Below are 20885 nucleotides of genomic sequence, written 5' to 3'. Positions count from 1 at the left end.
GGTCTGCGTATCACATTTCGCGGGATGTACATGATGTTTTTTGTTTTTTGCTTCTTTTATGCGATTGATCTTTAAAACCCATCCATTCGGTGGCAGCGCAGTGTTCGTGTTTTGCCACCCCCCTGTACGGTAAGCAACTGCAGTTAATTAAATTTCAATTTTTAACACGCATCAAACGAAACAATAAACACATCGATAGACGTCGGCTGAGGTGCAACGGTTCGATAAAAATTCCATCAACTGCAATTAACCCACCCACTTTGCACTTTCCCCCAAAAAAAAGCATTGGAATGCAGGTTTTTTCTCTTCTTGTTCGTTTGCTGCTGTTTCGTATTGTTGCAGCACTGGCTTCAATTAACCAATCAGCTGAATGAGACCAGAGTTCGGATCTGCCGTGGAATGTGTTCGGAATTGTTTCACTAAATGCAGAACCGTTTGGCGCTTTCGAATGTGCCGCATGATTGAGCGATTGCTGCATGATTGAGCAGTTCGTCCGTTTCCTTTAAATGCATAAAACGCGTTTTTTTTGCTGTTGCTATTTTGTTTGTTCAATTGTGTCTGTGTTTGATCGTACCCTGGTTCGTCCCCGCGCGGTTTTTGTTCGGGAAGTTGACAGGTTGGCTCATTTCAAACCGATTTCAATGGATGAGTAATGTATTGGTTTCATTATTTCAATTTCGATCGAATGTCAATTGGACGTAATATTATCAGGTTTTGTGTTTTTTTTTTTCGCTTGAAAGCTGTTACTTGCGCTCAATTGCTATTTTAGTGTTGCTTTCTTTTGTGATGTTTCAGATTAATGTTTCTCGTTTCTTGATTTACATTGTTTTCCTGATTATTTGTCCTCTCTTATTTGTTTGAAATATTTTTTTGGTTTTTTAAAATTTATATTCGTTCTTGTGAAAATACAAAAAATTCAATAATCAAGGCAATTTTTATTAGAAAAAAATAATGTGTTAAAGTGTTTGAATGTAACTAGTAAGTTTTATAAAAAACATGTAAAATGATTTTTTTTAAACAAAAACAGTTAAATAAATTATTTGTTTTGATAATTTCCTCTGCAGCAACCCTTCTTCTAACACATCTGAACAATTAAAACAAAAACTAGAACATACAAATTTCAGCTTTCACCACAATCAAACCACACCCATCCATTTGCTGGACAGCGCAGCTTTTGGATGCGGTTGATTAGTCAGCCAGGCGTCGGGTGGCAAATAAATCACTCATCTCAAACTTCCACCGACTGAAACCGGTGCGCAAGCATCCCCATAAATGACCAACTGGCTCCTGGAAAAGCCAGCTATTCCAACGTCCCCCCACACAACAACAAAAACCACTGCCGACTATGCAAAACAGCTGTCAATTTCGGCTCGAGCATTCCGGGCGTATCGTTATCACAAATATCCATCCACCCCGGTCTTATGTCTAAGGCTTCTCGGCGTATTTTGTGCTTCATGTTTAATCTTCATAAATCCACACGAGCGCACTCAAGACGGCGGCACCGTGTAGCGTGCGGTAATTAATGAGACCAATCTGAGACTGAGAATCTGTGTGTTCTTGTTGAGGGAGCACAGACACACACACAGGCATACACACACGCGGACACGCGGGAAACTGGGGAATTAAATTAGTAGCACGCTTTTAGCATCTCAGCTAGCAAGTGCGCCTTGGCGTATGCTGCCTGGTACTGTACCGTATTTTCCGAATTACGAACGGAAAATCCAGTGTGGGAAAGTAAAAACAATCAAGCTTCAGTCGTCCACGAAATTCCATCCCGCCCGGCGAAAGCGGTGAGGGCACAAATGTTTTCCACCATTTTTTTTCTCCTCTCTCTATCCTTTCTAGCTTCTTTGTCTCTCGCACTTTCTGGGGCTGATTAATTAGAGTGTGTTTATGATTTATTCGAGACATTGGTTTTAATTTTCCGTCATCCGACTTCATCCTCGTCGGTAGCTGGGTAGCCGCAAGAAGCGTGTCCAATCGAAGCGAAACTGGTGAAGTGTTGTTATTTTTTTTTTCATTATAGTTTCACAAAAACCGACACTGGCCCGCGCGTTAATCGCCAGCTAAAGTGGGTTCGTTCGGTAGCAAAGGACTGCGTCGAAAATCTGTCGACATCAGCTGTAAACAACAACTCGAAGCAACAGACCAGAACTCATGGTTGTAGAAATTGTACGCACTGGCGTTGATTTAGTAAACTGTTGATTACAGCATTGAGTGTGTGTGTGGGGAAGAAGGGGGAAGTGGGAGGTGAAGTAAAATCGTTGAAACAAACCAATCCCAAGCACTCATCTGAGTTTGGGAATTAAACGGAATGAAGGAAGAGAAGAAAAAACACACAGCAACAGCTTTCTTTTTGAAACCGTTGCTTATATAAGCTTTTTTCTTTCTTATTTTCTTATCGGCTTTTATTATTTTTGCTACTCTTTTTTTTTTGTAACACGCACGACAAAAGTGCTTTGTAGTTCCGGTTCGTTCGGCAAAGCCCGTGAGCGGCGTACTTACGTGAGCCTAAATTCCTTGAGCTACCAGGCGCCTCCATCGTTCCTTAGCAGAATTGCTTTCAGTCAGCCCCCAATAATCCCTCCCCCGGTGGCTGAGAGCTTGTGTGTAATAAGCACCTTTGCCTTTTCCGTTCTGCCTTTCGGGGGCTTTTTTTGCTTTGTTTTCACACTAACACACACACACACGCGACCATCCCGTATGTTTTCGGGCAAAGCGGAAATGTAAGGAAAATTCAAAGAAACGGCACCAGCCGGATTAACTCGAAATGATCTCGTAAGTGGGGGGAAAAACAGTCGAAAAGTGTCCCAGAAAGCAGAGGGGGAAAGGGAAAAACAAACCAGAAGAGAGAAAAAAAAGGAAATGCTCGTCTGCTTGATGAATCGGAAGCGATGAGGAAACATCGAAACGTTTCTGTCGCCAGCAGCGTAAGTTTTTACTGGCGAAATCCGCTCAGAACCCACGCTGCGATGCTGGTGCCTGTTGCCGGTTTTGGTTTCTTTAATCTTACACTAAGCATTCTACTGGTGCTTTCTTCCTTTTTTTCAATTGTGAACATTTGTTTCTTAGTTTTTTTTCTTTCTTTTGTCGTTTGAATCGGAATTTAAACTTTGAGAGGCGTTTTTATTTTTTTTTATAAATTTAAGGAAAAGTTCAACAAAATCATTTTCTAAAGTGAAACATAGTTGGAAAAATTGGAAAATTAACATTTAAAGTATAAAATAACTTAAAAACAAAAAAAAATCAATTGAAAATTATACTAAAAAATAAAACTTGAAAAAAAAGAAGAACAAATTAAACAAAAAGTTGTAAATTAAAGTGTGCACAAGAACTCATATTTATTTATTAAATAAAAGTTTTTTTTCTCCACTTTCTGAATTTCTTTTTTTTTTCAAGCATAATCAAACAAATTTTCATTCATTTTAAATCAACGATAGCTTGAAGCGCGTCACCGATCGGCTTGGGGTTCGAAATTTAATCAGCCTGAAACCTTCCAATAACCACCAGCATTGATCCTTTAACTTGATTTCACGCCCTGTTGCCCTGTACGGGCAAAACCTTCGGCAAATGGTGTGGCACTCCTTTCCACGCACACACACGCACAAAAAACGGGTGGACGAAAAAGGGCGTACCGACAAAATCCGATATGATGCCTTCAAATAAAATAGCCAGAATCGTTTTGTTAAATCACACACACGCCACTCATGGCGTTGTTTATATTTGTCAGTATTTCGTCCTTTTTTTTTCTTTGTTGACCATTCAGAGTCTGCCATCCACACCAACCGCGTCAAGTGGTTGTCGGAAATGCTTTAACGGTTAAACATTTTGACCTTTTCTTTTTTTTCCACGCCGTATTTTGTTGCGGGGCCACGACGGGGTTAAATTTTTCGTGTATGTCAACCCGGGCGATGGCAAACCAATCGTGTCCTATCTATCATGTCATCTCGTGTGTTGCGAGTGTGACTGACGATGACGGGGACGGTTTTTTGTGGGTACAATTTATCCCAAAATGAAAATGGTTCACCACCGTGAAAGTGGCACGGAACTGGTCTGTTTGTGTGTGTGTGAATCAACAACTAGATATGGTGAAAATCGAAGAAATGTGTTCCCGTTCATCGAGATAAGCGAAGAAAAGCCCCCCGATCGGGGTGTCGTTTCGTGCGTGATTCCTTTCTAGGTTTGGCCTGAAAGTGATGAAAATGGGAAAGATAGTGACGGCAGCAGAAAAATCAAGGAGTGCAGTCGTGTAAGGTGCTACCCAACGCAACGGCATCATGTTCGGGCCCATACAAGAAGCCCCTGGTTGATTTACCTCTTGGAAGGTGTTGATGCGGAATCTTTATGTATTTTCCGTTCCACTATCGTTTGACTACCGCCCCAGGTTTGATTGGAGCAACCGTCAAAGTTCGGCTAATCAGACGACTGAAAGTATGGTTTTATGACACACAAACCCTGTAAATGGGCTGACGTGTTTTGTAAGGTGTTGCCCCACTGGGAAAAAGCCATTTCGATAGATTCCATCTGTAATTGTGGCAGACAACCGGCAGGAAGGTGATGTCGCACTCTGCTTTATAGAATCGTGTCCATTTCAGATGGAAGGGGAAAACACAGTAATACCTTAACTTTTGGATGGTAAAATTCGGGAATCGGAAATGAGCGCGGGGTTCGTTTCAGCATTCGCTATCGAGCATATGTATCGAACACCGTTCGGGGTTTTCGGAAATCGATTTGCTTTGGCAATCGAATTAAGAAACATTGTGTGTTTCATCGGAGTTTCGGGGTATAAAAGGCAGTGGCTAAGGGAAAGTAAGAACCCTTAAAGAATGACACTTTAACGTTCTAGTGTTAAAGTGTCATTCCGTGAAAAAAACTCTTTCCCTTACCAAGCGTTTTAAGCGTTTTTCGTTTGTGATTAATTTTTAAAAATGTTTTGAAGCATTTGTGTATTTTTTACTGATTACTGTGGATCGTGCTATAAAGTATATTTGTAAAATTATTTTTTCAATTAAACAAGAATTATTTAACCCCAAGAAATAATGTGATCAAAATGAAGCGTTTCAGTCAAAATGACTGGTCCGCTAGTTCTAGTGTTAAGAGACAGAAAGTGTTTATTTTTAGTATTTCGATATTTTTCAAACAATTGAGAAAATAAATTGAACATTATGCTTTTAAACAATTTTAACTTTCAATTTTAAAATCTAAAGTAGCACTAATCGGAATTTAGATATTCATCATCAAATCATAACATTGATTGATAACGATAAATAAATGGAAAAAAGTGAACTTTGCGTTTTTGTGGCCTTTTTCTTATTCTACCCATTTCAAATGAATGCGATTAACAAACAAACCACACAAAAGAGCATATTTTACATACTTTATCCAACCGATGGCTGACAAGTTCGTGTTTATCAAACGGTGGTACAAAGTAAAAACAAAAAAGCACGATACAAGCGCAAAAAAAGAGAAACATGACAAAACGGAAATATTTCGTAAACCGAATTACGACATCAATCATTCGCCAACTAACTATCCCAGTCGGCGACTCGTACTCCAGCGTCAGGAAATGAGTGTCCCTCCCGGTTCCTCCCTCCATTCTTCCTCCGATCCAGGCGATCCAGTTGGACTAATGAAAATCCTGTCCATCAAACAACACGATCGCATTGGTTGAAATGAACGAACAAAAAAAAAGCGGCACAATTTTCGCTGCTCATGGAAGTTTGGTGAATGGCGAGAGACGAAACGTGAAAGCATTTCAAAAACACGTTAAATTGACACCGCGATCCATGGTGTAAAGATGCACCGAAATGCATGAAATGTGTGTGTGTGTGTGTGTCTGTGCTACAATTTCTGACAGAAACCAAACAAGGGAGGATGTGTCAGTTTCGGTAGTCCTGGGGCCGCTTCTGCTCACATTTACCCCGTTGTGGAGGTCATTTGTGACGTGAAATGGTAAAATAATAAAAGGCACCATTTTGAGGGGAGGCATTTACCATGAGTTTTTGGGAGGGTAGAGGTGAGATGGGGAATGGTTTGTTCAATTGCAGATCCGGTGGCACATATCTTATTCATAAATCAATCAAAACAATTCACTCGGTTTGCAGTTTACAGGCAGAGAAGCCTTGCGTGAATTGTTGTGTGCCAGTTTGAGTCGTGAACAATCCGAAGCAGTGGTTATGCTAAAGTTAAATTTCAAAGAAATGGAACCATGTAACCATAAACCCGAGTAATTGTTTTAATGTTTTCTAAGAATCATTCGGAACATAAATAATTAAAATTCTCGCAATTCAGTAAGAAGCTATAAGAAAAAATATTTTTTAAATAAAGTTTTTACTTAGGCAACCATTTCATCTAAAAATAAAATTAACTCAATAGTTAACTTAACTGCAAACATAATCAAAAAAAAAAAATATTTACAACATTACAGGGTTTCTCAGGCCAGCTCAACACCGTAACACACCTTTTCAACAACGTAAAATGTGTATCCGGAATTGTATATCGAATTCGAATCCGGTAACTCTTTTCAACATGGTAAAACTAGGTCTCGAATCAGTAAAATCATTACTCAACACTAGGAAATGCGTACTTGACGAACACGCCGCTGACTGAATGTTTATGCTGCCTATTTCGATACTATCAACATCCGTTACATTTCATTCGATAAAAATCAAATGAATATCATATTGTTTATAGATTTTATCTTAAACAATTAATTTCCATAAACTATAACAATAATTAACATAAAAAATACATAAAAAAGTATGGGCCAAGAAACAAATTATTTTCTTAATTTTGCTTCACACTAACTAAAAGAGCACGGAAAGGACGAAAGATAAATGAACAAATAAAATAAACTAATTCATTTGTTTTTCAAACGAAAATTAAATTATCAAATGCTTGAACATCGATTACAATGGAGCATCGAAATACGTAGACTAAACAGGTTACATGACAGATCTGCCGCATACGCATTTCCCAGTGTCGAGTAATGATTTTACGGATTCGAGACCTAGTTTTACCATGTTGAAAAGAGTTACCGGATTCGAATTCGATATACATTTTCGGATACACATTTTACGTTGCTGAAAAGTTGTGTTACGGTGTTGAGCTGGCCTGAGAAACCCTGTAAACCTTACTATATCGCATGTAAGCAACTTTTGATTTTCGCTTAAATCCAACCATACAAAACGCATTAAATTCACATTCACTTTCACAAAAGCCTTACGCAACTATGCAACCCGGAAACAAAATGCAGTTCACACGAAACCGAATTGTGCACCGGTTGCATCGGATTGCATCGAGCCTTTGGTGTGGAGCACAAAAACCCGCACAAAACATGCGTCGGGCACGATTTGCGATTTGTACGCCGATTGATCTTGGTTCATAAATCAGTTATATTAATTACAAACAATTTCCGAAAGTGACTCCTCTACCACGTCTCGACAAAACCATTCTAACTTCTCGCGTAACTTAAACCCGGAACGCAACGGCCAATGGCTTCTTGGGTCGTAACGATGCGATGAACAAACGATGAGCCTTGCATTTCTGAGCGTTTTGCAGTCGATGGGGGTTGGTTCATTGAATCGAACCATTTATTAATACACAAACAGAGTGTGTGACCGTACCGTTTTAGTGCACCGAGATGCATCAAAACCAAAAGCAAAAGGGAATTGTACTGACCCAAACCTTCCAACTATCCAACGCCACAAAAACCTTACACTTGCGGTGGAATTGTGGCTCACGGTCCCTCCCATTCCGGTACCCATTGCATATGCAAATTAATCTCCTCTATTTGCACTTGGTGCATCGGATGTGTTGCAATTGTTGTATGCTTGGTGCATGCAAGAACCAGCGAGTCATCGTCGTCTTGTGTGTAGACAGTCCAATGGTACGCATGCAGGTACCCCCGGAACGATTGGATCGATTTGATAAATTTTCAAGATAATTTCGTTGCAAGAATTAATAAATTACCTTGGTGAAGAAGGAAATCCATTCAAATCCTAGCAGCTGCAGTCGGGAGTGTCGAATACGTTCGTTTGCTAACGTTTAGCCAATGCTTTTTGGGGGCGGCCAGAAGCCTCGCGAAATGAGGCTTCAAGAGTATTGGATTCTTGGTGACCGTGTGGAAGAAGGAGAAGGCAATCTTACACGCGGTGGGTGTAAAATCGTTCCCAAAACTTAAACCTTCCTGGCATTGGCAATTCGCTAATTGTATGGATTAGTACGTGAATGCGTTACTACCGCTAAAGCAATCCACTTGAACGCTGTAGACGATCACGGGATGCCTTTACCAGGCTTACCAAGGAAGCTTACATTCCTTTGCAATGCCCATCGACAACATGAAGTGGACCACAATCTGGCTTATGCTAGCGAACCAGGTTCTCAACAGTTTACGAATTAGCAAAAGCAAGGGAGCGCGCGCGAGCATTCGCGCCATCGGCCATCGGATTAGATGCATCCTTCCTTGTAGCCTTGGTACGGCGTAGCTGGTAAATTCGATGAACGATTGTCGATTGGTTTAATTACTATTGTCCAGGTTTGGTTTACTGCTTTTCGGCAGGGATTTTGAGGTGTGGAGAGCTAACGAATGGCACGTACTGCTCCAGTGGAAGTTTGGAAATTGCATGATCAAGCTCACAGTGGGTTTTTGGATTACTGAGCATGGAGTTCCAAAGTTTTTATTGAAGTATGCACCTTATATCATCATTTTTTTACATTTTAAAATTGAAGTACTTTTCTTTATACGCAGAAGTACGTCTTATTTTAGGTGTATTCAAGTGCAAAGCATCTAATATTATTTTTTGACCAAAAAACAACAAATCAAAACACCGTTTCCCAGTGTGGTTGGAACGCAAGAAACACCTGCACTTCCGGCAATTTACGGTTTTCCGGTCGCGAGCCTAGGTACACGCCGATTGCGGTCAGCCATCTTGTGGTACGAAGCTACGTCCACGTGGAAAATTTCCCCCCGTACCACCTTGATGCCTTCCTTTAAAACTGCAACTCAACCAACTGTCCAATCGGGAGGAGTATCCTTAAATCCTCAGGAGTTGGCATTGTTTTAAGTTTCTTCACCATACTCCTCCAACCGTTAGCTTCCCAATATCCTTTTGATTGGCTTTCTGTGCACCTGGTTTTTTTGTTGCTTTTGCTCGTGTTCTGTACGTGTGACGTTGTTGTTTCGTTCGAGATTCCGCCACCTTCTGTCAAGGATCGAACGACCATGTCCCGGAAAAACGGCGGAGGGAGGTAGCAATCGCTGCAATTGCAGCAAAAGGTGCAGTACATTGGCGTTTTTGGCACACGGTTGCGCTTCCACCTTTTTGGCTCCAAATCGAAAGCAGGCTGCATGTGTGTGTGTGTAGCTTGCCATCCATCCACGCCTTGCACTTTTCCAACGGTAACGGAAAATGTGCTCATTGCAGATGCACCCGGCGTACCTAATTTTCCACGATTCGTACTCCAGACACACACACACCCACACCACGGAAGTGAGTTCGATGCGGATTTGCAGAGAGAAAATGTACCACAAAATATCCTCCCCCACCCGGTAGCGTCAAACCAATCGATAGCTAGCGGGGGGGTCTTTTGGGGCGTTTCAGTTACCGTACCGTGTGGGTATGGTTTGGATTGGATTGGTCTAAAAACAAAACGGGAGATAGAGGAGAAAAAAACAAGAAATTGCAGTGGTGCAGCCTGAAAGGGAAGGAATGCGGGCCAAGAGATTTGCTGTTTGTGGGTGCAATGGGTGGATTAAATTGCACTTTGTCTGCAGTTTGGCGATGATTAGTGGCTGCAGAAGTGAAATTTGATTGCTCGCTTTGGCCCATTCTCGTTGCTGAGGGCGTTGGAAGTAGCATGAAATTGAAGCGGTGAAGAGAGATAAAGTTTTGATCCTTGTTCGAAAAATGGTTCTTAAGTGTGAGAACGTGTGCTTGCGGATATAAGGGAACGCTGAGCGAGAAGTGTCTACTGATGAGCTTTTGAAGAAGTTTACACAAGCGAACGGTTTGAAGCGAAAAAGAGAACTATGCTACGTTAAATGTTAAAATATCTATAATTATGAAGGGAAGCTTCACCCGATACAACAAAAGGTCCAAGGATTTTTGAAGACAACAGAAGGTGTCTACGTCAATGCGACAGGAAATGCGGTTGAGTTGTATTTTCCAAGGTTTTTTTTCTTCAAAAGTTTAAAATTGAAGTGTTTATTAAGGCAGATTATTTATTGCCTATCCGCAATCAAAACCGAAGATAAAAAGCTCATTTTTGTAGAAAGAGTTTTTGAAATTTCGTATCTAAAATTTTATCTCCTTGTTAGCAGGAATTAGCCATATTTCTTTTTATCCTCCAAACCATTTTAAGCCACATCAAACCACATCCACCAGATCATGTTGTTGAGCAATCATCACTAATCGTCAGCAAAACTCATTCAACCATATGTACTGCAATGTGGAATATCGAAACAATTGTATCTCGTTTCCAACAAAAACCCCATTCCCAACGTCCACTTTACTACAATTCCCTTTCGGTTACTATGGTCGTCTGACAGACGCAACACACTATGCCACATGTGCCACAAGTACAGCGATGCGTGGAGAGTGATAAAAACGTCCCGAATGCGTTCAACGCTACTGGTGGTTGCTAGTGCCTTCATAAATTATAGCAGATCATGTAAGCATGTGCGATAAATAAAACGTAACTCCCAAACCTGGACGAAGACCCCCCCGAAACTCCACGGAACTGGTGGAAAACGGACACGCGATAGGCAGTAAATTGTCTGCATGGTAGTACCGAGGACCAACAAATCGCTATTCCGCTTATCAGACACAGCAAATGGTACCGTGTGTAGTGGGGGGGAGGGGGCGAAATAGTCCCGAATTCTCCCTCCCGATCTCAGATAACAGCCAGAGGCGCATAACACTTCGAGGACACGTAATCCCACTTCCGTTCCACTAAAATCACTAACGTTTTAGGGTGCTTTTCCAGAGAGCTAAAATTCCGTGATTTTTCGACCTATACCTTCAGAAACCTTGGTCGGAAACCACGGGAACTAAACAACTAATTGACATTTATGGAGCGTTTCAAGTCACATACGGGAAGCTTCTTCCAATATCTGCAATTCGGGATGTTGCACCAAAGGTACCGTCGAGACGCGAATGACTCTTAGCGCGGTCAACTACATACCGGTATGGGTGTCTCAAATCATGATGTGATGCCACTGTATCTTCGAACGGAATGTATCGATACAGCAAAAAGAGAGAAGGAGAGAGAAGTAGAGAGAGAGAGAGTCCTTTGAAATCTAGTGTTTAGCTAATAGAACACTAAATTAATTACCGATACGTTGCTACCACTTACCAACAAACATCCTGCGAACTCGTCCCATCATCCCTTTCCGAAAGGTCTTTTTACGGAGGACACTTTGCAAAGCGCATCGACTCATACAGAGACAAACAAATGTTTGAGTCATCAATAATTCACATAAATTACCGGCTTGATGCCTTCTCGTTAACAAGGCACCAAATCGTGTAGGTAGTGTCGGACACGGTGTGGGGTTGTACTCGAACCCGGTAAAGCTCCCTCTATTTCTGGTGCTAAAGGCCGTTACCGTTTGCGAAAACTTTTGCGCCCGTCTCATCGAACGAAGTGCGATGCGCACGTCATTCCATGCGATTGGCATTCAACATGGTGGCATGGTGGTGAATGGTGGCAAATGATAGGGTGTCCCTTCCGTCTATGTGGACTCCGCTGTGGAGCACCGTGGGAAATGGGCGGAGAAGTTTAGGAAGTCAGTTAATTAATACGAATTAGTAGCGACATTTATTCAGGAAACTTACGAGAAGCATCGACCGGTACCTAGTTCCCTATTTCTGGCCGTTTGGCATCATAAACATTCACACAGACACGGATCGGAGTGAGACAGGAGGCAGGATCAAAATCAACAATTAATCATGACTTCATTCGGGGTAGCGCACTAAGACAGCGCAAGCACTTCCTTCAACGGTTTTGTGAGAGACAGACGCCTAGCAGCCTTGGGTTGCTTCTATCCTGGGAGTGCAGTGTATATGGGAGGCGTTTTGGCCTCCACCCTTATAGACTCCCTCGCGGGAGATACGGGAAGAGTCCGCATCCAAACGTAAAGCACTAAGGAACCCAAAGGGAGCCGTAGACTTCGTATGACGCACGTTAGTGAGCATCCGAAGTGCTTAATCCTAAACTTTAAGTAGCTTCATATTTCACGACCGGATTTAGCCCTTTTGACCCTTGGGAAAGGTAGCCGGGAGATGAAGTAGTCTACCACGTATAGCCAACTATACCCATGATAACAAAGATCCCACCTTCGCCTGAGCAGGATGACGGCATTTCGCATCCATTCTGATGTCAATCAATTTCGGTACGGCTTTCATAAATTAGACTACTTCCACGCTTTAATGTACTCTCGTCGGCAGAGCCGATGAAAGGATAGGGTAGATGCTGCGACGTGTGCTGTACAATTAAAAGCTTGCAATAATAGATACTTGCGAAACTTTTACCCAAACCGCTGACAACCGGTGCCAAACTTCGTGCAGGATCAGGGCGTGCCGCCGTCAGTACACCTGATATGAAAGGAATTATTTATTAGAAGGAACACAATGGAATGGGGGGTTGTAAGGTTTTTTGGATACACAATTTTTGGCAGCTGTTTAATGCTAATATATGAGCGCTATCTTTAATGTTTGTTTAAGCGCACAGTGAGATCTTTGCTCGGGACATGCTTGTATGAGAAATGGTTTCTTACGGTTACATCCCTATTCACAGTTTACATACAGTTTAAAATGGTATTTGATTCTTTGTTGTTTGTTAGTGTGAATGTATGTATAATGTAAGCCGTATAATGTACAAGCGCAAATATATACAAAACAAAGCTCGTAAAACTAATTAAAAAAGTCACACAAAGGAAAAGGCAAAATGAAAAAAAAAACTTTTAAACCAAATTTAATTTTAAACATCTAATTTATTATTTTTTTTTCTTCTTCTCTTCTTTCAGGAATTTTGCACCGAACTGCTGTGTATAAGGTATTGTATTTTTTTTTCTTTACTCTATTTTTTTCTTTACTTTGAACAAAAAAAAATCAAAATCAATTAAGCGCATCCTTCTATACCAAATCGTGCAATATGAAAAATGGAGTAAAAAATTTGGAAAAAACCAAACAGCGCCAGATTTGCGCTTACTTACCGAAAACTTTGCCGAAAATAAACATAAAATTTATGTTAATTTTCATTTCTTTCTTCCATTTTCTAATTCCACCGAACGATTTCTTTCCGATGATTAAAAACAAAGAAAAGAAAACAAATTTGAAAAATAATTAAAACTAAAAAACTCAATAAGAAGAGAAATGAAACACACAAACACAAGCATTATGTTGCTTTTATAAACTGTTTCAAATGGTTTTTTTTGTCACTATATTTCATCCATTTCTTTTACTGTCTCCGTTGTGTGTGTTTGTTTGTTTTGTTTTTTTTCTTCTAATTTTTCGCTTAGCTTCCTTATCTGCCTCACGCCTCACTATCAATAATTGTCAATCAATCAATCAGTAATATAATAATAATACAATACAATATATAATAATTTAATATAATATTTGCGTTTGTTTTGTTTGCCGTGTAACTGTTGTGTGGGTGTATGTGTTTTTTGAGTGTTTACTTAATGTGGTTCATATTAAATAGGAAGTGTTTTTTGTAACTCTCAAAACCTACGCATTTTGTATGTGTTATTTTTGTTTGTTGTTGACGTTTGCAAATTTCCATTGCTGTGTGCTTCACTCGCTATGAACCTTTGCTAAATCAAGTCACACAATGTTATTTCCTTCATCTAAACGCTCGATTCATTTTGTCAGAATGCCACAATATTCGCATCCAGCTTGTTGGCTTTGTTTAAATGTCTTTTTACAAGTAATTTATTCACAGTAAAACAATCGAAACAAATGTTTTTTTTTAGTTTGCCAAAGTCGTTAGACCACTGGGTCTCTGTGTGTTGCTGTCACGATTCATATTGCGCCTTTGTGTGCTGTTCGAAAATTGCTCACCCTCCTGGCGAGATTTTCCTTCGGTCAGTGTGTGTGTGTGTTTTTGCATCAGTATAAAAATATTTGTCTTTTCTTTGATCGCCAACATCCTCGCAAACAGCTATATTGATGGAGTGGGTTAAAAGTATTGCATTCGCAAATTCTTGGACAAGCGGTTAAGAGTGTCTTTCTGCTATCGTTTAACTGTTTCATATATATTTTCAAATATATATATACTTTTCATGAGTGAGAAAGGAATTGTTGCCTCTACGAATATAAGTTCATAGCACTACGTATTTAGATGATTTTGTTTTTGCAATTAATATATTTTCCTTTTTTTTCCTTTAATCAACCATGTTTTTGTTTTGTTAATTCATTTAAAGTCATTTTATAATTGCTTGCATGGTATGGTTGTGTGTATAGATATTGCTTATTTACAAATTGCTTATGCGTTCTGTTCCTATCACTAGTACTTTGGAGAGGTGAATTAAAAGTATTAGCACACCTCTCAGTATCACTGCCAAAGTTAAAAACAAAATCCTCTACCATAGCAATGGGATAAGTGATTCAAATGGCATCGAAGTGATTATAGCGCGTCAGATGAAAACGAAATATCAGTCGTTTCGTCCATTGCGTGAGTATTGTTTCGCTTAATGTCAAGCCTACGGTACTGGCACTAAATTGACACTACTTGTGCTTAGCAAACGATAGAGAGGGAGAGGGAGGGAGAGAGAACGTATATGTTAAGCAGCTGCTACAGTTCTCTTCCATCCTTCAACGTAACGCCGTAACGTAACGCCGTTACTGCAATGCTTTTGGAGGTGAGTGTAAGTTTAAAACCTTTTTAAATTCTTTCTACCGATATCATTTATGATTGATATACAAATTAAATAAATGAAATATTTTACATCACGCAATAAATAGTTCCTTATCTACACCTTCATCTTCCTTTCCCTTTGTCAGTGAAAAGGTTTGATTTATATGTTTTTGTTCAGAGATCATTTGAAAGCTGTTCCTTTATGACTAGAAGTTACACTCTCTTATTATTTCAATTGCTTAAACTGGACTTGCAGTGGACAGGAGTGAAAGAAAGGTTAAACAGGTGCCAATCCTGTAACGAATAGGCACGTTACGTTAAAATTGATCTGTGTTTTTTAACTTATAATTAAATACGTTAAGTGATTAGATAATTGCTCGTTTGAATGCAGCACGTATCGGGTTGGGATTCGTCAGCTGCTTGCTACTATCAGTACATAACGCTAATTTAGGCCCTCTAGGATAGTGAAGCGGGAATAGCGGGAGCGTACCCACCGTTACACCCGTAACTACTAACGTACTAATTGAACGCAGACTCTCGATACGATACCAAGTAGTTGCACTGAGACGATAAGCACTAGAGAGAGAGAGAACAAACGAATTGACAATCGTTGCCAAAGATGGCGTCGGTAGGGACCTGCCTGTACTTTCTTCGCTGCTTAGCATTTTGTTTTGTTGTTGTGTACTAACGTAACGCATAATTGACTATACAGAAAACGGGAAATAGTATATGTTTTCTATGCTAAAAATCTACCAGCTTAGAAGTAGTAAAAGGGGATGGCATTTATTGTTTATACAACATGGCACACATTCTCTTCCATGCGATTTTTTTTCGTTCACACATACGCACCCATAGGAACACTTACGCACACGTTCATACTGTTTTACTTAATACTAATTTGTTGCTATTTATTTGCTGCTTGTATTGCACGTTTTACCCACCTACTCCAAAGAAAATATGTAACGTTCCCTGCGGAAGATACATATCCCGAGCGAACGAACTTCTTCGTTGAGGAGAAGAGATATAAGAAAATATAAACGAACGATTTCGGTTGATTTGCATCGTACCGGGAACAATCGTTGAAAACGTGACAAATGAAACACTATCAAAACTGACCTGACCGTTAGTACTAAGGTAGTACACACGGTTCACACTCACACGCACACACTGTGGGAACATATGCTGTCACCAGTTCATACTCGCACACAAACATACACAATGCTTATTTTAAATTCATTTTAAAAAACTCGATCTTTCCCTTCTCTTTGAATACGTTTGGCCATTAATGAGCGTCCTGTCACTTGTTGGACAGCTCACCATACAAAATGGTGACCGTATCGTTTAGTTTCCTTCCGGCTGCCTGTAGGCCCATAACTTTTTTCCCTTACTCATCCTCCATTTCGCATCATTAGCGACCTGGACCTGGACCTCCCGTGGCACATCCGTCGCCGTACTGGTGTCCAATTAAATTCCATCAAGATAACGAAGTAATCGTCCTTACTTTTGCAGTGTTGTTTCCTTCCGTTTTTTTTGTTTCATCTTTGTCAGGTGAAAAATTTTCACCAGCCTTACTGTCGTGGCTACAGCACGGACATGGACGTATTTCGCCACAACAAAAAAAAATGTGACGATTTGACAAATTGGTGACGACTTGTCAGTGTTTTTTTGCCCTCACTAACGTAATTCTGAACAATCGCAAAAGGAAACACGTTTATGAGAGTCATTTTCTTAGACTTCCGGCTAACGGGCCAAACGGAATGAACATTGCTACAAGTGACGTAGGCATTTACAGAGTGAACAAAGTGAATCTGGTCGGGGAATCAGGAAGACCCTGCTTTTACTATGATTTTTTTTCGTAGAGAAAAATAAAGAGAGTTGTTTTTGCTATATATTCCGCTTTCCTTTTTTTCGTTTTTCCTTTTGCGTTTAAAATTTTCTTTTAACTCTAGCTACCGTTCATGACGATACAATTTTCATACTTGCCAATACAAAAACAGGCATCACTATAACGAGGGCTGGCTTTTCTTTTTTCTCAAGACACCCCCCAACCCCACCCTACCCTCTTCTGTTCTGTCCCCTGATGCTAACGCCATCTAACTTTTTCGTACGGAATAAAAGAATCTTCTCTGTCAATAATCAATCAACGGTTTCGGCTCTAAAGCAACCACACCAAACGCTACCATGAATGGCAATTTACGACGGAAGCAAATAAAATCAACATCCTGTCTCAGGAGCCCCAAGATGCCGAGGGAAGTTGGGAGATTCATCCCAGCACCGTAAGACGTCCCGTTCCCTCAAAAATAAAACCCGGAAGTCACCATAGGAAGGAACTTTTTTTTGCAGTAGAAACTGTTCGATAAAATGAAACTGTGCTTCTGGTTGTTTTCAATTTTTTTATTTATGTTTTATTTCATCCGCTTGAAGCTTGCAGTGGCGTATTTGGCAGAATATGATAAAGGTTTTTTTGTTGTTGTGTGCCATACCCAACAAGGAAATAGGCTTCATACTCAGCCTCGACGTCTAACTCTGGCAAAACCCTTGGAAGAGCGTCTGGAAGCGACTGGCGGGTGAAGAAGTGAAAACTAGTTTTAATTAAACAACTTTAATCGTTTTCAGCATCTTCTCAAGAAACTGTACGTCGTCGTCGGTGCTACTCCGGCGGAGACCCTGCTCCGGAAGCGGAGGCGAGATCATCAAAGGATGCTTCAACACAGTCTTTTGCCCAAGAACTTCCGCTTCCTTTTCGACAGGCATGCCAAGAGCTCACGTAGCACGTTGGTTTACTAAGAGCACTTGATGGGATGAGAATCGAGTTTTAAGTAAATGCTCCTCTACTATGCCCTTGCCCATTCACGCATCTTCAGACACACGTACTCACACACTTCCGATCGCTCACACAAACGACAACAGTTGGTACAAGAACTACTATGCATACTATATCTTCCGAAAAGTCCATTCCTTTCACCACCGACACACCGTACCGCATCGAAAGGCAAGAGTTTTCTTTAGCAATAGTTTGTTCCAAACACTTTCAAGGACCCGCATTACTGGGTTGCCTTTGTCACTGGGTTTTCACAGCGTGCATGTACTCTGTCTGCCGTCTGTGTGAGTGATTAAGTGTATGTGAGCATGAGAATTCACATCTCATCCGTTCGTTTGCTGTTCCCACGACAAAACCCTTCCCGCTTGAGGAGTGGGATTGCGTAGGCCCACGGAGTGAAATATTTACAGTACACGGTTCTTGTTTACTTATGTCCTAATTCGTTGTTTCAGAAACGTTTGCTACGTTCGTTCAGAATCTCGTTGCATCTGGCGGTTCGGTGTTTTTTGGTTTGTCTCGTTGCATTCCACGTCCTATGCAGTTGCATGGCACGTATAACCATTTTAAAAAGGGGAACAACATAAGAAAAAAATAAAGCACTTAACTAAACTGTACCTAAAGTCTTTTCTCCATCATCAGTTATGTATATTTCCAAAATTTTTAAATAAATAAAACAAAACTTAAGAGGTAAAGAAATGCATGGAAAATGCAAGTCAGGCACACATTACCCCTAACAGAGGACTAGAAATACTAACAAAAATTTTAAATTAATTATTTAAGGAAAAAGTTAAGACTATTGAATTACAAACAAGAAAATAAAACTACCATTTGTGCGTATGTAAAAAAGAAAAAAAAATTGTACTACAAATTATTAACAATTGAAGGATATTTAATTTAAAAGGACTTTGGAGTAGTACTTCGGAGAGATCAAGTAGATTCACAGTAGATACAGACGAACTTCCTACAAGTAGCGCTAAAGTAGCTGTGGACATTCCAGTGCTAAAACTGGATGCCCACCATAGCATTTAAAATAAACTTATGTTCACCAAGAAAAAAAATCCATTACTGGACTAGATGAAGACTAGATTTTCTTTTTCGTTTCCTTAAGTACATTAGTGGTCTTAGGAGCTTATGCGGATGCAAAAACGAAACTTATGTGCTACGAACTTACGTGCTAATGTGCTAACCGTTACACCTATACACTATGCTTCTTACAACTTAATGTAGCTACCATTGTCTCCCAAAAAACTGGTTCACCGCCAAAAAGCTGCCTATCCAAAAATGGGTAAAAAACTAAAAACTATTAACAATTTGCTTATTCGTTTTTTTTGTTTTGTTTTTTGTTTACATCAAACCTTTCCACCTTTTCCACCGTTCACATTATTGCCAAGCGTTAGTTAATAATCGAAAGTTTGTTTTTTTTTCTTCATTATTGCTTTAGTACACACCTTCTTTCCATAACTCTTTACACCTAAGCATTGCTTTAATCGTTTTCACCATTCTAATTTGAGTTTGTAACAAAGTTGAAGAAAGAAAGGAAACCTCCTCCATTGGTGGGAGGTGTTTTTTTTTATTTTCTTGCATTTGTTTTGAGGCTGTTTCCATTGCAAATCTGATTTGCTGCAGTGTAACGTTCAACGTTTTACTGGTTTAACTAGGTTGTTTTGTTTTTCTCTCCTCGCTTGTCATTTCTCGTTTTTCCTAACCATTTGCTTATTTTCATCATAATGTTTTGTGTTTTTACCAAAATGAAAAATGTGTTTGCAGTATAAATTAAACATTGTTGTTTTCTTTTCATTTTTACCTTTTTTTTTGCTCATCTTGCTTCTTTACTTAATGGACGTATTTGTGATTTAAAAAAAAGACGTTTTGCTTTCGTTTTGTATTTAGTAGTTGCATGATGTTTCTTGAATTGCTTATGTTGTTTCACATGTTAATTGCTCTTTATGTTACACTTTTGTTTCGTAGTTGAACTAAAAAGACAATGAACCAACTCATGAACACTTTACATGTTGCTTTAAACGCTTAGAAGCAAATCAATCTAGAAAGTAAATTAATATTGCAGATAAAACAAAACACTTTCTACCAAGTTGATTAATTGAGTGACATGAATGTAAAGTGAAGCGATTTTCCGTTCACATGGTTTGATTATCGTTTGACGTGAAGTCTCCCGCCCCAGCATGATGTCGTTTCCCACCGACCGACAGACCGACGGCTGTTAGTAGTTGTTGCACACTCATTTACGCTCAACACACGGTCGCTCACGGGGGTGTTTTTCGGGTTGGTTCGGACTAATGATCCGTTTGCTACATTACCTACCCGTACACGCGCGTCACGTAAATTGTGTGCTTCAAACATGGCGTGACTGGGACACGCTTTCCGGTGAATCGTTTCTCGTAGGTGAAAGGTGAAAAATATATGTTTTGCTACCGCCCGGTACGGAAGGTGACGATTAGATTAGGGCAAGATTTATGATGAACTCGTCGTTCAAAATCAACCATTTCCCATCGCCCGGCACGTTTTGTTGATAATGAGTCAGCCGTCGTAAAAGAATTTATGGAGCAAAAAAACTACAACCCGGAGGAAATAATGCAACAGGAAGAATGAAATAAATTATATGTGCTTTTTGGAGCTGCTTTTCTTCCAGTTTCGATATCTTTGGATTTCTGTTTTTTTTTCTTCTTTACTTTGCTTCAACATTTCTTTTCACCTTCTTGCATTTTCCTTCTTTTTTTCATCTCTTTGTTTTGTTATTTTAACTTTCACCCTTTTCTTCGTTTCTTCAATACGAGGTTTTCTTTCAGCACTTTAATGTAGCTGTAGCGTTTACGTTACTATAATTTAGTATTAACGTTTGTTGCATTTGCAGTTTTAGGATAGGAATTTCTAAACGTTTTAGCTTATGTAGAAAGTAATTGCTGATTCGTTTCTTACTAGTTTTGCGTGTGTTGTGTTGTGTACCGTGTATAATGACTGCTGTATTGTGTTGTTTTGATGAGTTTTAAGTGTTGGTTTTTTTTACTACGCGTAAATGCAATGCAATAGAACTAGAGAGGATAAATAAGAGCACATTATACTGGCTGGTGAGAACATGCCAGGATGCTGCACCGAATGGATGAAGAGGACAAGAAAGAGGAGAGAGGGAAAGAGATATGGACACAATTCCCTTCTCCATTCGAATCCCTTCCACTCGGTAACTAGCGTC

The sequence above is a fragment of the Anopheles funestus genome, chromosome 3RL, assembly GCF_943734845.2.
Source record: "Anopheles funestus chromosome 3RL, idAnoFuneDA-416_04, whole genome shotgun sequence".
NCBI classification, from domain to species: Eukaryota; Metazoa; Arthropoda; class Insecta; order Diptera; family Culicidae; genus Anopheles; species Anopheles funestus.
This window is presented reverse-complemented; position numbering follows the sequence as displayed.